Below are 7,227 nucleotides of genomic sequence, written 5' to 3' on the forward strand. Positions count from 1 at the left end.
TATCCAAACAGTTTCCCTTTTTTGGACATTTTCTTTATAACTGGATAGGTTTTGGTGTCTTCATTATCCTGCTTTTATTATGTATACCTTGCATCATTCGGCTTTTTATCAAACAAATTGGTGGCTTATATGTAGACCTTAAAAAACATAAGCTGAACATGACGAAGAATGTGGAGCCAGTGCGTTATATAAAATAAAAAAGGGGGAGATGTGGGAGCCCGCCAGGCTGCAGGGGACCAAGGACAGAGCCCCCACTGTGAAAATGGTGGAGGGACTTGGTTTCTGGTCCCTGGAGCCGGCGGGTATCTTGACATCTTCCGGACCTTCTCCTTCTCAGCCTTGAAGGAAAGAACAAGATCTTGGCATATGCGTCATATTCCAAGAAAGTGATAGTCATGAGGACACTGCTATCTTTGGGCTAATGTTCTCAGGATATGAGAACATCTTGCCCTCTTGATAGCTTTCAGGAGTGTACAAACTTTTGTAAAACAACATTGTTCTCAGGCCACTGCAGTTCTGCATATAAGCCAGCAGTTCCTTGAATAAAGTTGCCATTTGCCAGCAGAGCTTATGGTCCTCTCCATTCTTTTAAGTCCCTCGCCTCACCTCGCAACCACCCTTGCTGCTGCGGGCAGCGGCACTGAGAGACTATAATTTGCATTTATTTTCTTCCAAGTTGGAAATATCAAGCAACTGAGCCCACCGACTCTACCAGAAACAGCACTTCTCCAACAGACACTTCTACACTTCCCAATGGCGTTTTGTTTTGTTTGGTTTGGTTTGGTTTGGTTTGATCACACAGTTTTCCTAATGCCTTAGGGAGTGTGAAATAGGAGTAAGCCATTAGAGCAGGGATATCAAACTCATTTTCACCAGGGACCACATCAGCCTGGTGGTGGTTGCCTTCAAAGGGCCAAGCGTAATTTTAGAACTGTATAAATGTAATTTCTCCTTAACAGTTAAGCAAGAGCTTGGTGCTGAGGCCAGGTAGAAACAAGGTATTGGGTTGGATAACACAAGGTGGTAGGCCAGATTGGACCCACAGGCCTTGTGTTTACCACCTGTGCACTAGAGTATGCTCCAATAATGATATCCATAATGTTTCTCTATTTCTAGAACTCTAAATCTGGGGGTTTAATTTAAGAAATTTTTAACTTGAAAAATGAAAAATAGTTATTCAGAAACCTGTATATTATTTAAATGTTTTTAACAAGAAAAAGTACATTTAAACATCCAGCAATTAAATGATGGTTAAGTAAATTATGATGTATGGTATTTTACCATACAAAATACCATACAGCCTTTCTATGGTATTTTATTAATGTGTCAATAATTATAATCATGAAGAATATAGAAACATGGAGTAATATGCCTAATATAAAGGTAAGTCAGGAAAACAGTGAAGTTTTACTTTTACTATGATTTTAATTATGAAAAATAACACGTGTCTACTAGGACAAGTAGTGAAGAAACAGAAATCAGGGAGGTTATGAGTCATGAGACTGACATTCTCTCGATGATGCTATTGCCCCCAAACAGCAGGTGGGGCTCTACTGCCCTTACCCAGTAGATAAACTCCAGAGGCATAGGTTTGGTAAAAAAGGACAGGGGTGATTTATTCAAAAGTCACATAATTTTGGAAGAGTGGCAGGCTTCTGCCTTAGCATTGCCTTTAAAGCCCCCAAAGAAAAATAACCCTGCCACCATTTGCCAAGCCAGATCAGACCAGTCCCAGGCTGTGCCCAGAGTTCCTTCCCCTATTTAAAAAATACCATCCTTCAGAAACACAGGCAGCGGCCGTACAATCACCCAGGCTGCTTTTGTTACTTCTGGTTGCAGTCTGGGTTCAGGCGTCTTTCTGAAGTCTGAGTGTTTGCCAAAGTCCTAGTTTTCTGCACAGACCTTTCTTCCACATACTGCCCACCATCCCCCACCCCCTGCACGTACACTCTGTCCCTCTGGCTGCTGGCTCACCAGTGTACTGTACACCTGTCTGGACAGGGCTGCCTGCAGGACACTGCCACATTGCTGCTGCTTCTCATGCTAGGAGGGGCCTGGGTTTGCTGTCAGACCACCCTGTCCCCAGAACCTGCCGTCCTGCCACCCCTCCAACAGGGTGACTAAGGGGAAGGAGAAAAATGGGTGAGCCTCTATTTGTTCTGCATTTAAAAGTCCGGGCCCAAAATCCTATGAGCAGCAAAAGTGTCCGAACTGAAAGTGTCCAATACAGGCTAGTGTTTGTCATGCTCATCAGCCTGTGAAGTGTCTCTGCCTCTCCTCTTGTGCCAAGATCCAGAAGGAGGGAAGGGTTCCTAGCTGTGAGCAGCATTAGGCATCATACGCAGGTTTGTTTACCCTTTACCCTGGGAGTATGGAAATCTGTCACAAGTTGGCTGCAGCTCCCAACCCCTCCCCCACTCTGTGGAGTTGCACCTTGAGCCACCTTGGGGTTCCCTCTCCTACTCCCCAGTGATCTGCCAGATCCCCCATGTAACACTATTTCCTCTTTTAAATTGTTTATTACATTACTTGGGTACTATTTGAGCAATAAATCATTTTCTTTTTAATTTTGTTTACCTTTCTCTTCAAAATGTATGGGAATAACATGCTTATGGGTCAGCACACTGTTTTAGTGGCTCATTACCATTGTCCTCAGTGCCCCCAGCCTGGTAACTAACCTACCCATGACCTTCTCATGTTCATACAAACAATGCATACCTAGAGTCACACTTTAGGAAAACTTTTGCCATTGGTATTTGTTTTATATACAAACAAAAGAAAAAGATGCTGTTAAATAAGTTACCTGATGTGTTTTACTTAGTAAACGGCACATTCTTGATAGCTCTTTACAATACTCTTTTCTTGCCCATGCTAGGTTGCTCAGTGAGTTGGCTCATTGTCCTGTGCACCAGAGGTTGTGTCAATTCTCTCTCCATCAGAGTGCACACCTAGTGTCACAGAACACAGGGGGCGCCCCCAGGATGCTATACTAGTACCAAAAGGACCTCCTACTGGGCTCTGTTGTCCAGTCACCAATAGGAAAGGCATCTCTCAATGCCAGAGATTTGTGAAAAGGAAAGGAAATGTTTATTTAATGATATACAGACTTAAAGTTAGTGGCCTAATGTCTTCATTAAAATATCAAAGTCCTTTTTGGATATCCACAGCCACCTACAGCACTTCCTTCTCCCCCTGCCCTAATTCAGGGTACTATAACCTAGGAAAAGAAGCAAACGTCGGGATCCAGGCTCCTGGCACAGACAGTTGTGTTGCCATGCAGACAGGATCACTAATTAATCCAAAGCCATGTGGCACCTTCTCATGGTCTACTGGCAACAGTTCTTTGTACCCATTTTCCAGGCAAAGTGTCTCCTGCTTCCCAGGCCACATGGCCAAAGGGAGCACCCTGAAGCCGCGTGGTCCTCTTCTACCAGAGCTGCAGGTGCCTGCACTCCAGCCAAAACTGCGTGGATCTCTCTGCAAAGCTACGGAGAGGGTAGGGTCACCACTCTGGCAAAGCCAAATGCCAGTTCTCTGCTAAAGCTGCATGGTGATTCTCCCTACTAAAGCTGCAGGGGTCCCCACTCTGGCAAAGCCTCATGGCTCTCTCCCCAGTGGCTGCCATGTCTGGGTTTAAATCCTTGTGCCAGTCTTCCTCTGTACCCCCATTTCGAATTCCTCCCACAATCAGTTACACCTGCCAGCATTCCTGTATTATTGCAAGTTTACTGGGCTGCTGTTGTGAGTCTGGGCAGGTGTATCCCCATGTTGTAGGGCCAATCTTCTCCAAGCTCCCACGCAGGTACTGTAACTCGGGGGATCTGCCCCCCAGTTACATCTTGGGGGGAGTGACTTCCACCCCCCTGGCTCCAAGTGTGGCCACAGCTATTTAACTTATCTAAGTAACCAGCTGAAGGCTATAGATATGTTAAATGACCATGCCATGGATTAGCTGCAAGGCCTTGGCTGTACAAAACAGCCCTGCATATTCCTGCTCCAGGTGTCCCTTCCCTCAACTCACACCTGTTGGGGAAGGGGTGAGGACATCTTATATGTCTCTTCAATATTTCCTCGACACCTTGAGTTCTCCACCCCATTCCAAATTCCTTTTTGGGGCCTCCCTCTTGGTTGTACCCTGTATCACTAGGTTGTGGGTTCCTGCCTTGTCGGGGCATGTACCCAAGGCAACCTATCAATGTTTCTCTCTCACATCAGTGTTTCTTTTTCTCCTTCTTTCTCTCCCCCCCTCTCTCAAAATCAATAAACATACCCCCTGAGAGGATTTTTTAATTACTCTTTTAATAGCTGTATGGTAAGTATTCACTATTTAAAACAAAAAATACAACAAAAGGCATTGCACTCTAATTACTCTTTTTGTCCCTTTACACCATTACCAGCATCTTTTTTCCTTCATTTTTATTGTTGACGCTATTACAGAAGTCTCCACTACCCTGTTTGCCTTTTTCATTCCAGCCCCCACCCCCTTCCCTCTTGAGCGGTGTATTGCAAAGCTCACAGAGGTTTCTTGACCTGCAGGTGAACTTTGCAGCAATCACAGCAGTAGCTCCAGAGTGGTTGGAGAATCTCTGGAACAAAAGGGAGACATCCAGCCTAGCTTTGTAGGACTAAGACCAGCTTTTCCTCCCCAGAAACAGAAGAGACATCCACAAGAATGTCATCACAAAGTAACAGTCTGCTCTGCGCTGTCACAGGTCTGAAACAGTGCAGCACCTTTGCTGTTGTTTCCATCTCTAGAATATCTAATCAATTCCTAAAGTTGGGGAGAATTTTCAGAGCCTCAGCAACTTTTTATTTTCCAGTTTAAGATAGAGGTCTTTAATGACTCATAGGTAACAGTTCTTCAATCAAAATTAAACAATTCACAAATTTAACTTTACAAGAAGGTGATTTGAGGTAACTTAAAGAAAATTGCAATATTCAAATGAAGCTTTTAGCAGCTCTAACTTGGCTAGCTCTGAAATTTTGTGTTTGCTTTATGAAATGATTCAGATCTTATCTCTAATATTTTACTCACTGAACAGTTTGCTTTTCCACATCATCTCATCCATTAGAAATTATAAAGTTTTCAAATATGCTTTGTCTGAACATACACCTTAACTAGTAAAATATCTCATTTGAATACAAACGACTTCTTTTTTTCTTGACATCATGGATGCTTCTGAAATAATGGGATCCAAATTAATTGGGTGGATATGAAGATGAAAGCCCAGATAATTAGAAAGTAGAGTAACATATTTCTTACAATCACATAGTTAATAAACTCAAAAGCTTTGAATAGTGTCTCATATAAAGTCATTCTCCTGAGACCAATGTAAAAAGAAAAAGGGAAGAGTAATAAGACAGAGGTACACATATACTTTCTATTTCTAAAGCCTCAAAATAGCAGAAAACATTTTCTGAAAGCTTTGAACTGTCTGGGCATCACTCTACAAAAACAATACTTTCAGAGTCATTGATTCAAAAGAAAATTGGCCAGACACTACAAAAGATTATAGTTTGTCCACAGAGTACAAAATTATGTAGAGAACGATCTGGTTCATTTGATTCACAGAGAAGTGCTCACAAGAACACTCTGAAGTTTTCTTTAATCCATGCGAAGACATTATTTTGATATTTTTTAGGGTGGGCGGGAATAGGAGGAAGCTCCGGCTGGACTTTGCCAAGACAGACATCCTCACAGTAACCTGAGTCTGAGGAAGAGACCACCAATGCTGTATTGCTGCTTTGTTCAGAGGGCACCAATCTCCAGCTCCCACGGGGAGCCAACAAAAATAAAACCCCACTACATTCCCTGCTTGGGCGTGACTTCTCCTGCCGCATCCTGCAGACTGGGGAACCTCGCCCGGGTGCACAAACCCCAATAAAGTTCTTTATTGCCTACTTTATGGCTGCTTGGCATTTCTTTCTCGGCAGAGCCTAAGAAAACCTTTCATTTGGTGCTGAAACTCGGGAGGAGTTGTTGTCTGCTGAAGACCACTCATCTCCCTACTCCCCAAGAAAGCCTCATGGACACCCCACCAGTCTAGATAAAGAACCAGGGTAAGTTCCACCACCCTTAAGTTTCTGGTCCCCGAACACTAATTTCGGGCCCCTGTCTGCTGGAGAGACTGCTCTCCACCAAATAGAAGCGCTGCTTCTCCTGGGAGAGGCTGTTCTCCCTCCGCTGAGAGGCTCTAGGCACCAGAAGAGACATCCCTGGGCCTAGATCCTCATTTTTACCAACCAGATCAGCAGATTGGGTTGAGGGACATCGATTCCCATCTGCTGCTCCTTGTGGGACCAGGAATGGGGGGGGCAGGAGTCCAAGCCAGATCTTAAATCACCTCTAGGGTGCCTTCTGAAAAACTTGAAAGTAATTGATCTTGGCCTCAAGCGAAAATGGCTGATTTTTCTATCCACTACAGCCTGGCTGTTATATCAGCTCAATAATTGTAAAACCTGGCCTCGTAAAGGCACTTTTGATTTCGTTACCCTTACTGACCTAAATAATTTTTGCAGATGGACTGGCAAATAGTCTGAGGTCCCCTACATTCAGAGCTTTTGGGCCTTGCGCTCCCGCCTGGCTCCCTCGAAAGTTCTCCTTGCCCGAGGGAACCCTGACCTCGTCCAGCCTCCTAAGCCTGCTGCACCCAGAGCCTTCCTCCTCCTTTTCTGATCCCCCTGAAGACCCTACTACCCCTCCTTCTCCTCCTCCTTATCATCCCTGCCAGCAGCTACTGCAGCCCCCAGCCCTCCCTTCTCAACCAGATTCTCCCCCTCCCCCTGAAGATGCTGCTACCCCTCCTCCTCCTCCTTATCAACTCCCGCCAATGGGCTAGTCCAGCTCGGCCCTCCCCTCTCAACTGGATTCTCCCCCTCCCTCTGAAGACCCTTTCTTCCCCGTCAGCTCACATAGTCGCTCCCACCTGAATCTAGAGCCCCTAGACTCCCACATTTGCCCCCTCTGGGAAGTGGCAGGAGTAGAAGGTGTAGTTCGGGTCCATGTTCCTTTTTCACTAGCTGACCTCTCTTCAATTGAAAAACACCTAGGCTCATTCTCCACTAACCCTACCAATTTTATCAAGGAATTACAGTACCTCGCCCAGACTTATGACCTCACACGGCATGACCTGCATATCATTTTAACTTCCACCATGGCCCTGGACGAGTGCGACTGCATCCAGATTGCAGCTAGGGCTCATGCAGAACAAACCCACCCCACCAATT

Source organism: Sturnira hondurensis, unplaced genomic scaffold (assembly GCF_014824575.4).
Source record: "Sturnira hondurensis isolate 20B ecotype Veracruz unplaced genomic scaffold, ASM1482457v3 Scaffold0022258, whole genome shotgun sequence".
Taxonomy (NCBI): Eukaryota; Metazoa; Chordata; class Mammalia; order Chiroptera; family Phyllostomidae; genus Sturnira; species Sturnira hondurensis.